The following is a 23,844-nucleotide window of genomic DNA, read 5'->3' on the forward strand; positions in this document are numbered from 1 at the left end:
CTGATTCCAACAGACATAATTTAAAGACATGAATATTTAAACCAACATGATGAAAAAGATATACCAAGTAAATATTAATCCAAAGAAGGTTGTTGTAGCTAGGTTAATAGCAAACAAAATAGGCTTTAAGAAAAAAGGAATTTTTAGAGATAGATACTATATAATGGTTAAGTGAAATTTTTGCCTACAAAATATAATAATTTTAAGTTTGTATGTACTTAACAGCCACAAAATGTGTAAAACAAAATTTACAGTATTACAAGAGAAATTGACAAAACCACCCTACATTCATACCTCTCTTAAACTGGTGGATGAAGGATACACAGATCAATCAGGATGGGAACAGAGATCACTGCACGTGGGCTGGAGGGATATTTTTAAGGAGAAATGTTCTAAAAGTACTATCATGATATTTGCATGATTTCATAAATTTACTAAAAATCATCACATTGTACAATTTTAAATGGATGGATTTTATGGTATATAAATTATACCTCAAAAAAGCTATTAAAAACCAATCTATAAGGATATCAAAAATTTTATGAACATCTAGTCCACCACATCTGCCAATTGAAAAACAAAACTTTTACTCAAGTACAAATGGAATATTTAGAACATGTGATTTCACATGGAACAACAAAGTAAGTCTTAACTAATAAGAAAGATTTGGTATCTGGTAGACCATAGTTCCTGAAGACATATAAAATTAGAGGAATAAAAAAGTGATTTTTAAAATTCATGGTTGAAATAGTTCTAAATCACAGGCTTAAGAAGAAATCACAATGCAAACTAGAAAATTACAGTTGACCTTTGAACAATGTGGAGGTTCAGGGTACTAACCCTCACTCACTCAGTCGAAAGTCCGGGTATAACTTTTGACTCCCCAAATCTTAAATACTAATACCCTTCTGTTGACCAGAAGCCTTACCAATAACATAAGTAGTCGATTAACACATATTTTGTATGTTATATGTATCATACACTGTATTCTTACAATAAGGTAAGCTAGAGAAAAAAAATGTTATTAAGAAATTCATAAAGAAAATACATTTACAGTACTGTACTGTATTTATCGATACGGTTAAGTTCATTTTGTTTGCAAGATGAATTGTCTGTTTGCAAGATGAGTTGTCTGCCAGTACCTACATCAGTATTGTCTTATATGATACAAAACACTGCAGATGTTATACATATTACTAACACTAGACATCAAAAATGAAAAGATAATGTGAAAAAGAAGTTCATATTTATTTACAGGTATAATGATTCATGAGTTGATAATGAAGAAGCAGCAATATGACTGCCTAGTGGAATCAATACGGTTGCTTCATGGTAGCCTAGCCTATACACTAATGAACAAATCATTATAAAAGTTTTATGCCATACAGTATAGCAGTCATATTGATAATACAGTATTGGAAACATTGTTACATGTTTTTTTAAAACCACTTACCTGTGATGATAGGCTGATAATGCAGTTTCTCCAGTTAAGAGAGAGAGAGAGAGAGACAGAGAGGGAGGGAGGGAGGGAGGGAGAGGCATACCGCATGGTAATGTAACTCTTTGAAAGCAAAGTTGTAAAATAAGAAAACTAACACATTATTAATTTTATATTAAATACCACTCACGCATGCCTATGTGAGGATAGACCAGTATCTACATATATCTTATGCATTCATGACATACCTTTTTCTTAATTTGTTTTTTGATATTTCTAGGCTACACAGTTCATCTTCAAGTTTTTTCAAATTGTCACAAATCTCAAAAAATTTTTTCAATATATTTCTTGAAAAAAATTCACGTATAAGTGGACTCACACAGTTTAAACCCATGTTGTTCAAAGGTCAATTGTACTTAGAACTGAAGAAAAAGTACTGTCATTTATATCGAAACATGCAGGATAAGCTAAGGTAGATACTTAAAAGGACATGTAGGTCTTAACTGTCGATACTAGAAATACATTAAAAGGGGACATTACAGGTACAGTAGAGATTTTTAATCTGAAGAGACAAATATGAAAAATTAAATTTGAAAACTTAGACACAAGCATGGACTAGAAATGTCCCTACCACAGCCAGAAGGGAAAAAATAGTCATGGTTTGCAGACGATATGACTATATAGAAAATTTAAGAGAATGTATACCCTATTAAACTGATATAGAATATACTATCAGAACTAATATGATGGCAATGTTACTTGTAACAATGTATAAAAATCAATTTCATTCCTATACACCAACAATAAATAGTAAAGAAATGTAATTTTTTGAAACACGATTTAAGAGACTTTGTAATAAATGTTACAAAAGATGAGGAAGACCTACATGAAAAAGTTTGAAAACTTTATCGAAAGACAAGATGATTTTGAAAATATATCTGTATTTATATATATACCTAATATATCTAAAATTTTATATTTATATATATATAATGTTAATAGATGGGAATACCCAACATCAGAAATATATTTATTTTCCCCAGATTAATCTTTAAATACTATGCAATGCAAATTTAAAAATCACAATAGATTGTTCTTTTTACGCATTTAACTTGTTCAGCTGACCTGAAAATCCATATGAAAGAGGAAAGATCCAAGAGAAACATTTTTTGACTAAAGAACAAGAAATATCAAGGTTACATCTGGTTGCAAAGTAATAAAAATCATCTGCAGTGGCTTAAGTTAACTGGGTATTATTAGCATCACATGACAAAACTCTATCTACCTATAAAGAGAATCTGGATCTCTCTGCAAGTTATTTCTTCATCTAAATTAATAAACTGACATTGTGATTATACATCAGTCTCTATGAGCTTGACAGATGAGTCAGCTTCTATAGAAAGGACACATTTTCATCTCCGTGATAAAGTCAAGTTTCTGATCCTACAAGTTCACATCGTTATGAATTTATGAAAGTCAATCCCACCTTGTGAGGCTACTTGACAGACAATCATCTGACCTTCTTCAGGTAACAGCTCTTCTACTTCACCACATTTGAAGTCTTCTATTTGAAACTATTTCCCGTTGTGCCAATTCCATGTTTATTCACTATCCTGAACTGGAAATTCAGCTTCTCGTATTAATCTCTGTAAAGTAAGATTATTTCTCCATACTGTAAGACACTCCCCTATCAAAATTGCTTACAGTGTGCTCAACACTGCTCTAAACTCGAAGCAGGGGTGGGGCTTTGCACACATCACAGAAAAAAAGAATCTAATAGATAGCTAGGTGATCACTGCCATTCCAGAGTGTGATGTAGATTTCACAACAGCATATGGCACTCGATAAACATTATTTATTTCTTTTAATTAATTAATTAATTAGTTTTATTTTTGGCTGCGTTGGGTCTTCGTTGCTGCGCGCGGGCTTTCTCTGGTTGTGGCGAGTGGGGGCTCCTCTTTGTTGCGGTGCGCGGGCTTCTCACTGCGGTAGCTTCTCCTGTTGTGGAGCACGGGCTCTAGGCGCGCAGGCTTCAGTAGTTGTGGCTCGTGGGCTTTAGAGCGCAGGCTCAGTAGTTGTGGTGCACGGGCTTAGTTGCTCCGCGGCATGTGGGATCTTCCTGGACCAGGGCTCAAACCCGTGTCCCCTGAATTGGCAGGTGGATTCCTAACCACTGCGCCACCAGGGAAGTCCCTCAATAAACATTTTGATTGATAGGTTGTCACAGCAAATAAAAACACAGCAATTCATAATTTTCAAATATTGAAATCCCCTAGAAATGTTTCTTTACCATAGTACTTCCATCATATACTTAGTAGAGACAAATTAAGTGAAGCCAAATTGATAGGTTAAATGGTTCAACATGCTTGAAAGAGACATGCAGACCCTGACACAAGGGCCTACTCGGGTAACACTGCTCTTGTTGTCTAAGCTGATCTTTTCTGTAATAATTATCAGCCCATCTTAACATGACACTGAGAGGTAATTAAATGCACTTTGGTCTGAATTGAGGAGAAGGATGTGGGAGAGGGAATAAGTTTTTATTTTTTTTCTTTCACAGTCAAAAAATCAAAGAAAACTATGGTTTAATGCTCCGGGACACTACCCTGGTGGGATGGGGGGAGGTCGTGTGGCTTTCCATCCGGAGCATCTCTCTCTTTGTGTTGCTGTCACAGACTTTCTTCCTTAAAGACACTACATAAATCACTACTGAAGAAATAATTTATAGTGGCAGAGGAGGAAGGGGGGTGTGGAGAACACTCCACAGATCACAATGAGAAATCTTAAATTTTTAGCAGACCTTATGAAGACGGAAGCAGGAGGCAGCTGGGTAGAAATATGAAACATATTGTCCCAAACAGATTTCCCATCTTCATGCTGTGGCTGAGATCCATCTGTTTATCATTGGATACAACACAGGCTGGGGCAAAATGTGCCATTAATAGTTTTGGGGAGATTGGGAAGCAGAAGAGGAAATGGTGAGCCACAGAACGGTCCCCAGAATTAGCTGCCTTCTAACCAGCCACATTTAACAATCTGTTTACAGACAGCAGCAAAATTGGCAACTTACTCTTCCCAATCAATCTCGGGTTCTTTCTTACCAGGGAGAATCAAACACAGGGAGAAGAGATGATTGGGGATATGTTTCTGTGGAGAGATAGCCAAAGAGATGAGAAACTTAACTTGGCATATTTCTCCTTCTGATTGCCTTTATTTTGATAAAATAGAGTAAGAGATTATAAATCTCATTTACATTTGCAAACAAGAGGTGAGAAGAAATAATTAGCATAATTCACTAGATAATCTGCTTTTCAGGAAGATGTGGGCTTTTGACATTATCCTCCATAGGTAACCTTGAACAAACCTACGTCTGTGCTATTTATAAGTTTCGCCCCATGGGTCGTTCTCCTGAGAGGTATACAATTAGTCCACCTACATGTCAATTGCTGCGTAGGATATAGATGTTTAATCAGAATAATTCAAAGAAAAATATTTATTCTCCTGAATTTGTGACAGGCTTTAATTTTTCACTTGCATCTTTTAGGATGCCAGTGTAATGGAATACTAGTGTAACATATTAATCAACGTGTTTTATCTTCTGATAGTTTCTGTTACCTTTGACTCTGCCCCCTTCAGGCAGTTAGACTGGAGGAGTTCATCCCCTCAAAGGAAGATTGTTTTATCAGAACTCTGAGAACCAGAGTGTTAAGGCTTAGATCCCAGGTAACTGACAAAAGAATCAGAGGAATATGTGACCAATCCCTACCATGAACCCTTGTCTTCATAAGTAGGTGAATCACACACAAAACTAAAACATTGCACCCATCTGATTCGCCCGGAACCTCCTGATGCTGTATGCAATTCTGAACTGTGCCCCACCTTTGTCTAACTAATATTACTTGTGCCTACTCTCCTATGCAAGACCTGTAGAGTAAAATTATAAGTAGGCTAGTTTTCCTGTTCTCCAAGGGCTTAAAACCTCACAGAGGAAGTAAGAAATATATCCAGATAAGCCCAATACAAGGCATCATGTGAAAGTGCACCACTCAATCTAAAATGCCACCTCCCACAGCACCTATGTCCTTCACACCATCAAAACCTATTATTATTTTTTTGCGGGGGGTTACTTGCATGTTAATGGTCTTCCCAACTAGAATAAGCAGGGATTAAGTCTGTCTCTATACAATAAGTATTCCAAGCATACAACACATAGCCTGACTATTCGAAGCGCATTTTGTTGAATGAACGAAGGAAGGAAGGAATGAACTCATGCCAGGGTCTATTTTTGTTCTGTGATTATATCAAATTTTATTTTTCTGCAAGAGTTTAGAGAAGTAGGCACCACCACCAACCGCTTCTAAGCCTAGGAACTGCCCCGGAATCTTCCTGCAGTTTTGGAGAGGGCTTGGAATAGATGTGCAAGGTGAAGCCAGCTCTCTGATTCTCTGGAGGCATTTGCACACAAATGCACAGGCAAGCCTTTGAGAACCACCCACTTGGCCCAACAGACTGACACAGTGAGAGTGTCTCAGAAATTCCCAGGAAGTACGGCAGCTTGCAGACAAGCTTTTGAAAACTGCTCCAGTGGGCTTCAGTGTCAACTCCTCTGACCTTCGAGGGCAGCTTTACAAGCTCCGCACTGGTGCACCCCACCTCACCATCCCCAGCCCCAGCTCTTGCAAAAGTTGTGTAAGTTCCTAATTCTCAATTAACCTCTTTATATCTAGGACACAAAGAGGCGTTTCTGTTTTCCTGGCCAAACCCTGACTTGTACACTCAATTAGGGAGTGTGAGTTTACCCTGCCCCTACATACATGAACAGTGTCTATTTCTGGAACATTCCATCTTAGTGATTACAGATTAACTTTCCTATAGCACAAAAAGAAACCAGTCACATAGAGACTGGTTTATTTTCACATAAGACACATAAGACACATTGACAAATCACATAAGACAATTGATTTTCAGTCAGTCTTTAAGATACCAAGCTCGTTCCGCTTATTAAGCTTTCAATATTTCTGAATAATAATGCATTTTAATTCATGATGATAGTTTAGTTGGGCATCAACAATAACTTAAAATGAATCCATACCTCTTAGCAGGTATCTTTTTATTCCCATTTATAGGAAAAGCTGAGACATGTAAGAGCCAGTAGTAGCTCTGATATATCACAGTCCTTAGAAGTAATATTAAAATCCCAATATCATTTGAAATAGAAGCTTTCAAAAATAATGGTAATTTTGGGGGGCTTCCCTGGTGGCGCAGTGGTTGAGAGTCCGCCTGCCGATGCAGGGGACACGGGTTCGTGCCCCAGTCCAGGAGGATCCCACATGCCGCGGAGCGGCTGGGCCCTTGAGCCACGGCCGCTGAGCCTGCGCGTCCGGAGCCTGTGCTCCGCAACGGGAGAGGTCACAGCAGTGAGAGGCCCACGTACCGCCAAAAAAAAAAAGAGGTAATTTTTTATATGAATGTTATAAGGGACACCCTTTGAAACTTAACTTTAAACTTAAGAATATGAGCCACACATATTCAAGCGATTTTTTTGGGGGGGATGGGGGAGGCGCCATGCAGGCATGTGAGATCTTAGTTCCCTGACCAGGGATCGAACTCCGTGTCCTCTGCAGTGCAAGTGCAGAGTCTTAACCACTGGACCGCCAGGGACGTCCCCACGGTTAATTTTAACTCTCAGGAATATTTTATTGTATTTTCCTGAAATTTTTTACTCAAATTTTCCACTTGTGGCATTTCCCAATGCAAGTTGGTCCCGACGTCTGCCAGGTCCACAGGATTGCTCACAGATAATGCCAAGGGTAGAGCAGTAGCAACAATATTGAAAAAATAATACAAATTTTTAAAAAAGATTACCCCCAATTGAGAACAGAGCGGCCCTTCCCTTTGTAGATTTATGGAACAGGCTTCTCCGGGCAATGTGTTCAATAACCTCAGGGTATTATAAACACAGAGCCATGCGGCTCTGAGACCCTGACTTTTCTGGGGTTCACACTGGCCTCTCCCCCTTGGGAGCTGCCACACTGCCCACAGACGGCTCGTGTCTTCCTCGCTTCTCATCCCAGGCTGCATCGGTGTCCCAGTGCTTGGTTTCCCACGTGTACGGTTCAGAGCTCCTCACTGTGCATCCCTGTGGCAACCAAATCTCCTCCACTGACGTCTTGTGCCGATGCATTCACTTTCTGTCACCTATGTTATCCTAAAGCAAGATGATGGAAAGGGGAAAGGGTCTGAACATTTAGTGAAACACAGGGTGATGTCCGTGAGAGTGCTAGAGGTTAGAGAGTGCCAGAGGTGCTGATTCCAAGAAGAAGACTGGGTGACACGAGTCTCATATTCCTCTTTTGTCATGATTAATGCCAACTCTTACAGTAGCAGTGAGTAGTGACTGAAATAACGTGCATGAAACACGAAGCACAGTGACTGTCACATGGGAACAACCATAACACTAGTGGAAACTAGCGCCGATTCAGCAATAAATGCTTTGGGGGAAAGGAGCCTTGCTATGCGACTTACCCACTGCGACTTGGGCCAGAACCCTTGGCCTCCCAGAGCCCTGTGGCCTCATCTGTCAGATGAATCTAGTGACACCAGTGCTGCTTATTCGTCAGCTCTGTGTAACGCAAGTGAGAACACCTATGTGAAGGTGCACTGTAAACTGTATACCCCTAAACAAAAGACAGCCAGTGTAAGTCGCTCCCCTACCGGCCAAGCTTGCCTTGGTGAATTGGAAATCTTACGAGGCCACAGAATTAGAAGTACTGGGAATCACTGAGGTGGAATAATGATTATCAGATAACTTGTATTCAATTATAATGCCTTAAACCAGTTTGAATTGAAAACCTCTAAATAGAGACAAATCAAAGCATAACCTATTTTTGTCAAAAAGAGAAGTGGGCAGGAAAAAAAGAAGTTCCACCAAACATGAGAAGTTGCACATGCTGTATGTAACTCTTTCACCGGGGGCAGGAAGTGCCTGGAGGCAAATCCCCCATATTCCTGAGCAGCAGTGTCCCCTACAACGCACACACGGTGATACCTCCCAAACTCCTCTAGCTAAACTCCTACCTTGCAATTCCAGAATCACACAGTATCCTGTATGCTTTAAAAATATATCCATTTTACACGTACAAACAATTTAAGAATACATTGCAGAGACTGTTCAATCATAAGATTTGGCTTTTTTTTTTTTTCAATTAGATAGAATTACAAGAGGAAGGAGGAATGTCATTACAAAATCTGGGTGTATGGGAGGGCCGGAGAAGGACCGCAAGCAAACCTTAAGCTATGCTATCGGGCAGAATTGAAACAGGTCGTCAGGTTTCTGAGTGTGGAAAGGAAAGTTTCACTTGGACTCTATTCAACAGGACATGGGCCTGGAAGGACCGCTTGAGTATTATGATAGAAAAAGCAGTTATATAAGTTGAACAAATGCTCCTTTTTTTCAGGAATGTCTTCACACAAGTTGAACAAACTGTCAGCAGCCTCAGGGAAACAGCCACTGGTAAAAAAGTTTGTTCAGTGCTCAGCTGATAGGCATGTGTTGCAAAACTCTCCCCGGTATTTATTACCGTCGCCCTGCCCCCAGTGCACAAACACACAACCACACAGCAATGGGCCTGAAAGCGAACCAGATCAAAGTGGACTGCTCACTACCCTTTTGCCTTTCTGAGTTCCCGCCAGCAGGTCGGGCCGGTACAGGGAGGTGTGCCTCTTCCTCGTTCCTCCCAGGGCCATACCTGCTCTGGACAGAAACACAGGCCTCCACCTCCATGACCGTTCATCTGATAAAAGCCACATTGTTCAAAGCCACGCTAGGCAAAGCATCACAGATTGTACCACGGGAATATCTCCGCAGCAGAAAGATGGCTTCGACGACCTCATCTTTCTTGCCTCTCATTCTAGGATCCTTTAGAACTATTCAAGGGAAGAAATTCCAGGTGGGCTGAAGAGATGGAAGGGGTGAGAGAAAACAAACAAAAAAAGAGAGTAAAAGTCTTTTCAAATCACTTGACCTGTGTTATTAGTATCCCCACCCTAAGAATTGAATCTTCATTTACCGAAAATCACTTTTGCTTGTGTGTCACGTGAAATCTGAATTTCCCTTGCCGGCTTGTTTCAGGGTGCCAAGACCAGCATATTCGGATTTGTCATGTCATAGAAGTCAAAAAAAAGAGCGCGTTTCCCTCCCAAGGGCTGTCCAGGAGCTATTTGCACAAGTTATGCAAAGGTTCGGGTCATTAGGTGAATGGAGCAGACACCTCCACAGTGGGATGTTAATGGGGGGCTGATTAATCTAATTCTTACCTCCTCTTTGAAAGAGGCTACTGTTTCTGTCTTGTGTGTCTGCGGGAAATGGGCCACATGAAGGGCATAACAACAACGACGATAAACCACCTGTGCTGAGCGCCCTGCACTTCTGAGGTCGCTTGGTGCTCACAACAGCGCTCGGAGGGAGGCCAGTGATGCCGCGGGTCCTGCACTTCCTTCCTGTGCACGCCCCGCAGCTGCCGGGTGACACACACGTCTTCCCCCAGCAGTGCTCTCTCCTCGGCTGGCATCTGTGGCCATTGTTCGCAGCGACTTCCGCCACCACTTCCTGACGTCACAGGATGTCGTGCTGCTGCTGCTAGGCTAGGGCTCCACAGCCACAAGGATTCTACCCTTTTCTATTTTTATACATCAACACAGATGTGCCTTTCTGGGAGTTGTTTTTCAGGGAATTTGTACCTCCTTTCTTTTCCTGGGCTGTTCTCACGCGCTTGTCATTCATTTCCCAGCCGCACGTAGTGCAGCTCGACGAAGGGATTTCTGAACTAGTGGCTAACTGTGCTGCAGGGCAACACTTCATTGAGGCAGTGTGTGTGGTGTGTGTGTGTGTGTGTGAGTGTGTGTTCTCAGATGAAGCTACAGTGTATAAAAGCACAGGCTTTGGAATCAAACAGACCTGGGTTAGAATCCCAGCTTTATCGCTGGTTCCTCTGGACCCTTAGAAAGATTACTTCATTTCCTTAAGCCTCGGTTTCCTTATTGGTAAAATGGGAATAATGATAACACCTAACTCAAATAGATGTTGTAAAAATTAAATAAAATTTTGTATAATATAGAGTTATTGTCACTTGAAAAATACTAGCTACGATTATCACTATTTTTTCAGACTTTTACCCTGCAAACATCACCATCCACTTAAATTGTACTCTGTTATATGACCTCACCCTTCCATACTTAAGTGGATTCCCCAGGGAAACTTGCACTTACGTGTACAAGGAGAACTTTGCTTTGAAGCATTGTCTATAATAGTTGTTAGGGGCTGAATTACGTGTCCCCAAATTCGTATGTTGATGTCCTAACTCCCAGTACCTCAGAATGTGACTGTATTTGGAAACAGGGTCCTTAAGAGGTAGTTAAGATGAGGTCATTAGTGTGGACCCTAATCCTGTATGACTGGTATTCTTATATGGAAAAGAGATTAGGAATCAGACACACACACACAGAAGGAAGACCATGGGAGGACACAGGGAGGAGAAGACAGCCATCTACGAACCAAGGAGAGAAGCCTTAGAAGAAACCAAACCTGCCAACATCTTCATCTTTTTTTTTTCTTTTTTATGGCTGTGTTGGGTCTTCATTGCTGTGCGTGGGCTTTCTCTAGGTGCAGCGAGCCAGGGCTACTCTTTGTTGCGATGCCCGGGCTTCTCATTTCAGTGGCTTCCCTTGTTGCGGAGCACGGGTTCTAGGCATGGGGGCTTCAGTAGTTGCACCACATGGGCTCAGTAGTTGTGGCTCACGGGCTTAGTTGCTCCGCAGCATGTGGGATCTTCTCAGACCAGGGCTTGAACCTGTGTTCCCTGCATTGGCAGGCTGATTATTAATCACTGCGCCACCAGGGGAGCCCAACATCTTCATCTTGAACTTCTAGCCTCCGCAATTGTGAGAAAATAAATTTCTGTTGTTTAAGCCACCCAGTCCATGTCCTTTGTATGGCAGCCTTAACAAACTAATACAGTTGTCATTTTTTTTCATAATCTGGTGTATCGTAATTGGATTAATCATGATCCTTGGTCCATGATGCCTGTTCAGCTTATATTCATTTACTTATTTTTAATAATGTAATAAACATCTGTTTAACCCATCTCCCAAAACAAAAATAAAACTAGAAAATCACTCACATCTAATCACATATTCCCCCACCAACCTTACCGCTGTCTCCTAAATGTAAATAAATTACAGTATATTCATAGAGTGGAAAACTACACATCAGTGAAAGTGAATGAATTAAAGCTATAATTATTAACATACGTAAATCTCAAACACATATTACCCCTGGGGAAAGAGGGGAGATGGGGACAGGATTGGCGTGGGTACAGAAAGGGTTTCAATTGTATTTGCAATGCTCTATTTCTTAAGCAGAATGCTAGAATGCCAACAAATATTGTATCACTATCTATGCTTTTCTGTATGCCTAATTCTTTCATAATAACAAGTTTTATAAAATAATTTTTAAAGTACTTTTTCTGCAGCTTTGGTGTCATCCTCAGTAAAGGGGATTAAAGATAGGGAAGGAAGAGGTGCTGTGGCCTGGGAGGGACCTCATCATTCACTGCCATCCTCACCACTATGTCCCCCTTCTGAACAATTTGCAGAATTCTGTAGCTCTGGTATCTGTGACCTCCCTGACCTTGAACTTCACCAAGACCATCCTGATGGATCCACAGCCAGGCGGTTCTAGAAGTTATATTTCAAATCCTTGGTCCGTAGTTTGCCATTTGCCATGGAGGGCGGCTGTAGGTAACTAGGTAATATGTAACCACCAGGAGAGACATATGGCAAAATAAGTAAAGTGAAAACTATCATTGTTTTAGGAGTTTTAACTCACTGTAAACCAAGTCAACAAAAAGTAAATTCTGTCTAATGGAAAGCTTTAATTATATACTAAAAAGGCTAATTTTAATATGCCAGATCAGGTTAAGAAAGAACCAACTGAGCTTTTATTCTCTAAAATCACAAAACAAAACTGCATTATGCAGCAGCACGAACTCGGAGAGAACTGAGATCAAATCCAGTCTGATGTAGACTTGCTCTTTGACTGGCAAATTACCTAAGCTGTGTGGGTCTCAATGTCCTTTTCCTAATATAGGAACAAGGATCACTACTCGGCAGGGGTGCTGTAGAATTGCTGGAGGTGACACATGTAAAGCACCTTGCACAGTGCTGCCATGTGGCATGTTTCCAGCAACTATAAATCCATCCCTTGCACCCTCAGACAGTTACATTATCCAAGATAAACAAGAAATTTAAAAGAAACCAAATTGTTATTACTGCAACTATTCCTGCGATTCCCTTAAAGTCTTCAATGTCCCAGCAAAGGCAGGAAATGAATGTGAAGGAGTAGAGGGGACAGGGGTTCACGACAAGTATATGAATTTCTTTTTACTGCAAGTTCCTAATCCTTCTTAAGGTACGAGCTACCAGTGAATGTACAGGATCAAAGCAGATTAAAGGGAGAAAAAGATGTTTACAAAATGGTAAATGCTAAATAATGAGGAAAATATTATAATAAAGATATTTAATCTGATAAAAAGAGATGTCTAATGTGGTTTTATTTGTGTCTCTACATTTTCCTTTAAGAAAGAAAAATGTCAAAAAATGTTCTTACAGTTTTGAAGACCAGACAGAGCAAGAGGATGTGGATTTGAATTAAATCAGAGAGATTTCAGTTAAACTTAAGAAAAAAACATTCTTCACCATCGGAGATAAAAACCACTACAAACAGTTACAGAATTTCCATCCCTAGAGACCTTCGAATGGATTATTATTTGTGCTGAATATTTTGGAGTATTCCCTGCTAAAAAACAAATAAATCCTTTTCAAACCCTATGGTTTAAAAATATCTATCTAAAGATATAGATATATATAGATCTGCATTGCACATGGTAATGGATAGCTGTATATAATATCCTAAAATGTTACTTTGAATTATCAAAATACTAATTAAACAATTTTTAGATCCTGCTTATTTTAAGCACAAATACTGTACCAAAACCATTTCCCCATGTTACTTAATATTCTCTGAAAATATTAATAGTCCCTCATCATTTGGTTGTTTCAGTTTTTTCTTTACTATAAACAACTGTGTGATGAACATTCTTGAACATAAACATTTTTGAAACTCTTTTTTGTCTGTTGCCCTCCAGAAAATGTATACCAAGTTACACTCCAAACAGAGCTACCTACTTCACTTCACCCTCAATTGCTCTAAGACTAACATGTATAACCTCTTTGTCTTTATGTTTAGCAGGGAAATAGTATCCCATTGTTGTTTTAATATGCATATCTTTGATTACCAGCGAGGCTAGAGAGTTTTTTAGTAAGTTCATTCACAGCCAGCTTTATCCTGAAAAACTTTTATAAATAAAAGCCAGCCTTCTGAAGAGTCCTCTACTTATTTGTCTCTGCAGAGACCCTTGAGCAATAGTCTTAATTCAAATTTAGCGTCGGAAATCAAAGTTAGGCAGTAATTTATTGATTCAGAACTCTTCATACTAGGTCCATGCCAGTTACTTACACCAGGTTTTTCAGTTCTCCTTAGAAACATAAAAATCCTGGAAGTGAAGGAAGGGGGAGCTGGCTTCTTAAACAGACCCATTTTCACAGTGAGGCTGAAAATCTTCCCTGAAACAGTGGAATAATAATTTTTTTTTTTTTTTTTTTGCTTTACGCGGGCCTCTCACTGTTGTGGCCTCTCCTGTTGCGGAGCGCAGGCTCCAGACGCACAGGCTCAGCAGCCATGGCTCATGGGCCCAGCCGCTACACGGCATGTGGGATCTTCCCGGACCGGTACACGAACCCGTATGCCCTGCATCGGCAGGCGGACTCTCAACCACTGCGCCACCAGGTAAGCCCAATGGAAGAATAATTTGATGAGAGGTTTTTAGGTACTTTGGCATCAGAAGGCCTGTATCTTACCCAGTTGGAAACATTATGCAATCTATATTGCATAATGCAATACATTCAATTACAGCACACCTTTATTCACAAAAGAATGACCTTAGCCTTTATAGAAACTCTCATGTTTAATTTAAAATATTTAATTGTTTTTTCTTTATTAAATAATATTTCTAGAACAATTAATGAGGGCACCAGTAAAAATAACCTAGATAGAACATTACCTATATTAGAACATGCTTAAAAGATAATTTTGAAAAGTTCAAATCCTAAATGGAGTATATACATTTTAATAACAGGAAGCTATTATTTCTATTATCTTATAATTATTAAACTCTAGACATCAAACATGAGCTTTAATGAACAAAATTCTGCCATTTTTTGGTCACTCATCCTTAAATAACCATCAGGGTAGGGAGTTTTTCTCTCTATTCCTCAATATAAAAACTATAGGAGCTTTAAGCCATGATGGAGTAACTAGAATCAAAATAGCTCTTCCTCTCTCCAAAATAATTATAAAATTGAACAAAATAAATGTTTCCAGGAAATGGTCAACAGGCAGTACAAGACAGTAATCCCAGAGGGAATATTCAAAATTTCCTCACCAAAATGAAGAGAAAGGGAGTCCAAGCAGACCATGGTATTTTGGCTAAGCTGAGAAAGCAGAGAGCAGAGATTCAGGGCAGCTAGAATGGCTGGGATTTTCAGGGCAAGGCAACTGGACAGGAGGGAGCTGTGCAGAAGGAGGGCCTTGGAAGTCTGTGTGGGAGTCTCCAATGAGTCTGTTTGAGGGTTGTGTTGTAGACACAGGGTGAGTGAGTGATCTCACTCAAGGCTTACCAGATAGCAGCTGCTAGAGTTGAGAACAAAACAAAGATACTAGAAATTGAAAGCTGATGGGGGATGTGAAAGCCCCAGCCCTGCCAGAATGGAGATATCTAATTAACACCCCATTAACACCCTTGGAATTCATCTGAAACAGTGGAAGTCCATGTCTTAGTAAAACCTACTGTAAACCTGCTTTAACCAACCTAAAATCTAGCCTAGGCAAGATCTGTAGGGAAGACAGAGATTAAGCTTTACCAATTAGAGGAGCTTCAGATATACTTTAAACTTTCCAAAGATACAAGTTCAAGGTAATTGGCCAAAACTGAACTGCCTGCAAACACAAGAATTAACATACTTTACAGAAAGATAAGAGAATCCAGAGTCTTTACAACCATGTCAATAATTATATTAAGTGCATATGGACTAGACACCCCAATTTAAAAGCAGACATTGTCAGACCAGATAAAAATGCAAAATCCAACTGTATACATATTAAATGTAAAGAAATAGATAACTCGGGCATAAAAGGTAATTAAAAAGTCATACAAATAGTGAATGTAAGAAAGCTAGAGTGGCTATATTAATATCAGACACAGTAAACTTCAAGAAAAAGAGTATTATAAGAAATAAAGCAGGATATTATATAATAATAAAAGAAGTTTGTCAAAAAGACATAACAATCTTAAATACGTATGCACCTAATAACAGAACACCAAAATTCATGAAGCAAAAACTGACAGGCTCAAAGGGAGAAACAGGCCAATCCACATGTTCAGAGATTTTAATACTCCTCTTTCAGTATACTTGATAGATAAACAAACTCATGATGGGTAGAGATTATCTAAATAGCACAATCAATCATATTAACCTAATTAACATTTACTGACACTACACCCAACAACTGCTGAAAACACATTTGTTTTCCAGAGCACATAGAATGGTCACCAAGATAGACCATATGCTGAGCCATAATATAATTCAATGAGTTTCAAAAAGTTTAAATCTTACAGCAAACGTTTTCTGGCCACAGTGGAAAAGAAATAACATTGAGTGCTTATGTGGGCAGGTAATGAAAAAGGATTCAAGATAATTGTGTCTAGGAAAAAAAACATTCATCAAGATTAGGATGAGCAGCGAAAATAATTTATGTGAAAAGAAAGAAGAACTAAAAAGACTGAGAAGTCTTAGAAAGAAGAAAATGATAACAATCAGAAAAAAAGAGAGGTTCTGTGAAGGAGATACAAGAGCCTTTATTTTTATTCTTCTCAAAGTGATCCCAGTAATGAGACAGCTGTTAGCAATGCAGGTCACTGGACCCTCTAGGTTCTTCAGGAACATTTTTAAATGAATATCTTTGAAGTTTTATCAGTGTTCCTGAATATGGGAGACCTGGGGCTCTTGCTAAACTACAGATTCCTATTGAATACATCTGGGCTGGGGCCTGACATTATGCATTTCTAAAAAGGCCCCACTTGATGCTGACACTGCTAATCTGTAGACATTTTGTGTAGGAAGCTTTAGAAGAGACTATGTCTTGCCGTCTGCCCATCCAATCATGTAAAAAAATTGAATCACATGGGCAAAGCCAACAATATTTTCTCATTCTGCAGCCCTTTCATCATTAATTAAAGCTGATTTTATAGAATGCATAAAATATATATTTTAATGTGTTTGAATCTTTAAAGTGATTTTTACCACAAACAAGGAAAAAATAGGAAAGAAATGGGGAGGAGATAGCTGAGCATGGAGCAATTGGTGAAACAAAAATAAAGTAGGAAACTAGGTAGAGTGGCCCTTTATTTCCTATGTCTTGTAATGGGGACAACACTCCCTACCATTATTTTCCAGGAGAAGGACTTTGGGTTTCTCAGGTGGCAAATCCGATGTAATTAAAAATACTTAAAATTTGCACTCATGAGATATGTTATAGGCAAACAAATTTTTGATAAAATTGTGAAGAAGATGTGACCATATGAAAAAGGATCTATACATATCTCCTGGAGAGAAATTTGATGGCTACTAGACTCCTTCAGGACTTGATGACCAGCTGAGGGAAATGACAAAGAGAGATCCTTTGAAACTCACAGCATAACAAAAGGAGGTGTATAGTACAATAAGCTCTTTGGTCACTGAAAGACTGTATCAATGCACTCTGCTTTTTCTTTCATGTCAGTTACCATGGAATTTAAAACCAAAATTTATATTAATTCAAACCATGCCAATTGTATTCTTTCCTTCAGTCATAGATTCATTCAACCAATGTTTGATAACACCTAGTGGTTGCAGGCATGGTATTTTTACAACAGCATTTATCTAAAAAAGAGTTCATGTTCCCCAGAAATTCTTTTCCAAGTAAGGTAATTTTTAACTTTTATTTGGAAATAAATTTAGACTTACAAAGAAATTGCAATAGTACAAAGAGCAGCATATGCCCTTTACCCAGATCCTCCTATCGTTAACATTTTGCCCCATTTTCTTTATCATTCTCAACCGTTTGAGACTACATTACATACCTCATGGACCTTTACCCTAGACGCTTCAGTATGTGTTTCCCAAGAATAAGGATATTCTCTTACATAGCCACAGTCCAGTTACCAACTTTAGTAAATTTAACATTGATGCAATATTCTAGCTAATCTATCACCTGTATTCCAAATTTGTCACTTGCCCCCAAAATGTCTTTTATAACATTTTTTTCCTTCAGAACTGAATTCAGTCTAAGGTTAGGTGTTGTATTTAGTTGTCATGTTCCTTTAGTGTCATTTGATTTTGAAAATTCCTTTAACCTTTCTTTGTCTTTTATGACATCGACATTTTTGAAGAATTTATTCTTTTCTTTTTAATAGAATGGTCTTTATTTACAGTTGTTTGATGTCTCCTCATGATTAAGCTCAGATTATGCATTCCTGGCACGAATTTTATATAAGTGATGTTATGTCCTTCTCAAAGTATCACATCCAGAAAGGACAATACTTTTTAAGTAAAAAAAGAAAACAAAAAACATAGGTCTTAATAGACTAAATATTCAATATAAAAATAATCTCCTGTTAATTTAATATGCTTTTTCTAAATGAAGTAAAATGTTTTTATTACATAAAATAACTCTTTATGTTTAGAACAAGTAAGCAAGCCAACATTTTATGCATATATTTTCTGAGATTTTCTGTTGACTACCTTTTCTGTGATTTTGTTTTATCATCAAGCATTCAATAGCTGTGGGCTATTCAGTAGCCTACGATAGCTGTAGGAGTGAAACATCCAGAATTATTTTTATAATATTCATTAAATTACTTCAAGTGAGTTTTCAAAAATTGTCTTCTTTTTCAAATATATTTGAAATTAAGATATCCAAAATGAAAATATTTGCATTTGCCCCCATCTCACTGGCTTTTTTAATCATAACCTTCACTGAATTAAATGAGCCATTTAGGTCTTGTTGCAACAGACATTAACACTTTGTCTCTGAATTGACACTAAAACTACCATTAAATATGGTATGATTTCATGAGACTGAGGCTCTGGTTCACTACACGTCTGTATTACAGATGAATTCTAGAGAAAAAGTGCATCCTGACAGATGGTTTCAGTTCATTGTACTTTTTCTTAAAGAACATTTGTTTTCGATTTGTCTATAAATAATGAAAGAAAACACAGCTGAGGAGCCCAGTGTGATTTTCATAGAAGGCTCATTTTTGGAAATCTGATAAGCTTATAACCACATATGTTTAAAATCATTCTAGTATAAAGTTAAGAAACTTGGGGTGGGGGAATCCTACTTGTCAGGCAACTCAATGTTTACTTTATCTATCGATTACTTAGCACTATTTGTCAAACATTTTGTGTTTTTAGAAATTTTAGGGAAAAATTTAAATACATGTTAAACTTAACAATGCTTATTAAAAAATTTGAGCATGCAGATAATTATTTATGAATCATACTTTAAGGTTGCAAGTACATAGGCAAATAGAAACAAAACATGTATGTGTTAATAATGTAGAATAAGAGAATTCTGCATGTGCACATGGACATGCTGGAAATAGAGAAACACATCTGCACATGTGGGCACAGTGGGCATAGGTATGTTTGTGTCGTTAAGAGGATCTGTCTTATACAATTCTTCTTAGAAAGGCATAAACTTAGCAATACAAATCAAACAAAAAAAGAAATTTTAAAAGGTCTTCAAAAAAAAAAAAAGGTCTTCAAGATAAAATATACTTTTCTTTCGGGTAACAGTCTAGCCAACAGAATTTAATTTTATGTGTTCTATAAATTCTTCAGTAGATAACAATTGCGACCAAATCCTTACTTATGTCAGACAAAATGTTCTGCTGTGGAAACTCAACAAGCAAATTCCAACCGGAAATAAGTTTGTTACAGGCATGTATTAATCATTCTGGAAGGTAGTGGGAGCAACTCAAATCACAGTTTCGTTAAATTAATTTCGAGCTGAATTTCAAACACTGAATGAGATATTTAAGAGCCTTCGGTAAGAATTTAAACAATAGCTTTAAATAGTTTAAGAGAACTATTCTTTAACATACATTTTTATTAATATTATGCCTCCTACTATCCAGTTTATAAAGGTAAACTTTAACAGACCACAGTGACAAAATACACACTTCACATTAATGTTCAAAACTAAATCTAAAAATTTCTCTTCATCAACTTTGAGTAGTACATTTAGGACTGGAAGAAGCCAAAAGAGTCCTTCCTTGGTTTCTACCTATTGCTCTAAGAAAATATACATAAACTAAAAGCTCTCCTTCAGAACTACCCAGCATGTCATCTGTCCCTTGGACATACAAAGATAATCCAAATGTATGATTCCCCCCAAATTGAAATCCTAGATAAACATGGCGTACTTCACAATTCTTTTTTTTTTTAAGGATTAAAAAAAAAATTTTATTGGAATATAGTTGCTTTACAACGTTTTGTTAGTTTCTGCTGTACAGCAAAGTGAATCAGCTATATGTATGCATATATCCCCTCTTTTTTGGATTTCCTTCCCATTTAGGTCACCACAGAGCACTGAGTAGAGTTCCCTGTGCTACACAGTAGGTTCTCATTAGTTATCTATTTTATACATAGTAGTGTATATATGTCAATCCCAATCTCCCAGTTCATCCCACCTACCCCCTTTCCCCCCTTGGTGTCCATACATTTGTTCTCTATGTTTGTGTCTCTATTTCTGCTTTGCAGATAGGTTCATCTGTACTGTTTTTCTAGATTCCACATATATGTGTTAATATACTATATTTGTTTTTCTCTTTCTGACTTACCTCACTCTGTATGACAGTCTCTAGGTCCATCCACATCTCTGCAAATGGCACAGTTTTGTTCCTTCTTAAGGCTGAGTAATATTCCATTATATATATGTACCACATCTTCTTTATCCACTCCTCTATAGATGGACATTTAGGTTGCTTCCACGTCCTGGCTATTGTAAATAGAGCTGCAATGAACATTTTGGTACATGACTCTTTTTGAATTATGCTTTTCTCTGGGTATATGCCCAGTAGTGGGATAGCTGGGTCATATGGTAGTTCTATTTTTAGTTTTTTAAGGAAACTCTGTACTGTTCTCCACAGTGGCTGTATCAATTTACATTCCCACCAACAGTGTAAGAGGGTTCCCTTTTCTCCACACCCTCTCCAGCATTTATTGTTTGTAGATTTTTTTTGATGATGGCCATTCTGACCTGTGTGAGGTGATACCTCATTGTAGTTTTGATTTGCATTTCTCTAATAATCAATGATATTGAGCATCTTTTCATGTGCCTCTTGGCCATCTGTATGTCTTCTTTGGAGGAAATGTCTATTTAGGTCTTCTGCCCATTTTTGGATTGGGTTGTTTGTTTTTTTGATATATTGAGCTGCATGAGCTGTTTGCATATTTTGGAGATTAATCCCTTGTCAGTTGCCACAATTCTTCTAATAAAGAATTACTCTTTGGTCAAAAGGTACAAACTTCCAGTCATAAGGTAAGTAAGTTCTGGGGAAGTAATATTCAGCATGGTGTCTATAGTTAACACTACTGTACGGCATGCTTGAAAGTTGCTATGAGAGTGAATCTTACATATTCTCACCACACACACAACTGAACTTACATGAGGAAACGGATGTGTTAACTCGTCTTATTTGTGAATCATTTTGCAGTATATACATGTATCAATTCATCACGCTGAACACCTTAAACTTACACAATGTCATGCTACTTATCTCTCAGTAAAGCTGGGAAAATAATTAATTCATTCATTTTAAAGAATCACTTTACAGTGGTCATCAGATTAACTTCCTTTTTAAAAGACTTCTCGCATACCATTTCCAAAGCCAAATGAGTGGAAACTGGTCAAAGCTGAGAGAAAGGTGAAATCTGACAACTCACAGACTCAACCTTGCTGTTATTGATGGAGAAACATATGAAGGCATCCTTTGTCATAGTAGTTTTCTTTAGATTTTGCACATTTTTGCCAAAGAATCACTGAGATACAAATGTCACACGAATGAGTAAGACAGAGGATTTCCTTCTGAACACAATTGACAGAACAGGTGCTGTCTAAAATGGAATTTATCCAACCGCCAAGGAAGGATGCACTTCACATTTGTCAAAGGTTACTCACATTTCTCATCAAACACGAAGAAGCTGCTTGTACCATAAAATAGAAAATGTCGGAATTTGGAGAATGGCAGAGGAGTTAGGAATGTGGACGTGGGAGCCAACCATCAAGTTTAAATTCTAAATTTGCTGTTAATTTGCTGTGTATTCTTGGGCACTTAGTTTCCTTTATCTGTACAATGAGAATCATACTACTTACCTCTAGAGTCATCATGAAGATTAAAGGAACTAGTGTACGTGAAGTACTTAGAACACTACCCGGAACAAATCAGTGCTCAAAACTATTCCTTATTATTATCTTCTTTCCTAGAGCAACACAACATGAGGGAACACATTAGCCAAAATCTTCTTTCACCAAAGATTGGCAATTTGATTTCTCGCAGTTGGCCTGATCCCGGCATGTCTATTCAGCCAGTCTTACCTTCACGAAGAGCTTTATTGTTGTTGTTATTATTTTTATTAAAATCATTGTTTGGCTTGATCTCATCTTAATAGGCAAAGCACACAACTCTAAAACAATGTTGGGTCTACTTAGTACAATCTCCATTTTAATCAGTTTCCACAGTGTTTTATGTTGATCAGCCCACAAACAGCTACTGAGTATTGAATCAGCTCTTAACACTCTGCAAGGCACAGTGAGAAAACATTTCGGAGGCTTCCGGTCTTATTAAAGAGGCTAGATTTAATGACCTGAAATGATTAACGAACAGCCCCTTCAATACTGTCCTTGGTCACATCCTCCTTGCTTCAACTTCCTCTACCACACCAGGTACAAAGTCTGGATTTCCACAGCTTTTTGTTTCCTCTGTTTTTCTCAGTCCCAGAACTTCTCTGCCTCGATGGTAAACAAGTTCAAGTTCACTCACCCTTACAAGACCCTCGCTGCCGCTCAGTATGTTTCTTCATCTTTTAAATCCTTTTCACACTTCCTAAAACTGCTCTAATAATGGGTATACGGAAGGAAATACAGGTTCTGCAATCTTGGACTTGGAGTTTAATATGAGCCTATAAGTAAGTGTGTTACTATTTAAGCCTCAATTTCCTTATCAGCAAAATAAGTAGAATAAAGACTTTATAGTGCTGTTGTGGAGCTTAAAAGAGAGTGTATGTGAAGTGCCTACACAGTACCTCTATCACAGAAGACACTCAATGGCTTCTTCAGGCCCTGCCATCCCTCCCACTCAGAAAACCCCCTGGGGTACCACTTCACTGAGGAAACAGAAACCATTTTGCATGAGCGGTCTCTTACTTTGATTTAAACTGTCAAAAACCATGGCTCTCCATTCCTCTCTTCTCCTTTCCCTCCTGCCTTGCTGGAAGACAGATCTCTCCCATCCAGAGCTCACACCTCCGCTCGCTCCCTAACTTATTTAGCAGGCATTATCATCTGTTTATTTTGTGCCAGGAACATTCACGGTACTAGTGATTCAGAGGGGTGCTGCCTTCAAGAGCTGGGGGCGGGGAGACGGACAAGGAAACAGGGTCACAACACAATGAGGTCCGCATAAGGAGGGCCAGGAACTTAAGAGAACAACAGCAACAAAACAAAACAAAACAAAACAAAACCAGCTAGCAAAGCAATTTGATTTTCCGTCCTTCGATCTCATCACACCAGAAGATAAAACCACCTAAAAATGAAACTTTTGCCTTCTAGGGTCCACTCACCTGGATTCTGTTTACAGTTTAAGAACACAGCAGATTCACCAGTGTCACAAGGCCCTGGGAACCAGCACCTGTGGGCACAAATGAACACCTTAGCCTTTCCAAGCTTAGACAACCTGCTCGACCCACCACTGAACATTCCTCTCTGATTTATTCAGCAGTGACACCCATCCCTACCTGCATCCCTGTCCCCTACACACACGCACGTGTGCGCACACACACACACACACACACACACACACACACACACGCCCCTGCAGGGACAAACTTCAGTAGTCACCTCAACCCTCACATATACCCAGTTACACATCACATTCATTCATTCCATTACTCATATGCAGAAAATA

General features: G+C 38.5%; 1 long non-coding RNA gene across 1 annotated transcript in view; it reads right to left on the reverse strand.

Moving 5' to 3' along the window:
- Positions 1-4,654: 4,654 nt before the first annotated feature.
- Positions 4,655-23,844, reverse strand: part of LOC137223425 (uncharacterized) — a 50,149-nt gene continuing 30,959 nt past the window's right edge. The window contains exons 6-9 of the long non-coding RNA XR_010942867.1: positions 23,501-23,568; positions 23,085-23,286; positions 20,500-20,672; positions 4,655-9,392 (exon numbers count right to left, since the gene is read on the reverse strand). This is a non-coding gene — a long non-coding RNA (uncharacterized lncRNA). The remainder of the gene's footprint in view (positions 9,393-20,499; positions 20,673-23,084; positions 23,287-23,500; positions 23,569-23,844) is intronic.

The sequence above is a fragment of the Pseudorca crassidens genome, chromosome 4, assembly GCF_039906515.1.
Source record: "Pseudorca crassidens isolate mPseCra1 chromosome 4, mPseCra1.hap1, whole genome shotgun sequence".
In the NCBI taxonomy this organism is placed as follows: domain Eukaryota; kingdom Metazoa; phylum Chordata; class Mammalia; order Artiodactyla; family Delphinidae; genus Pseudorca; species Pseudorca crassidens.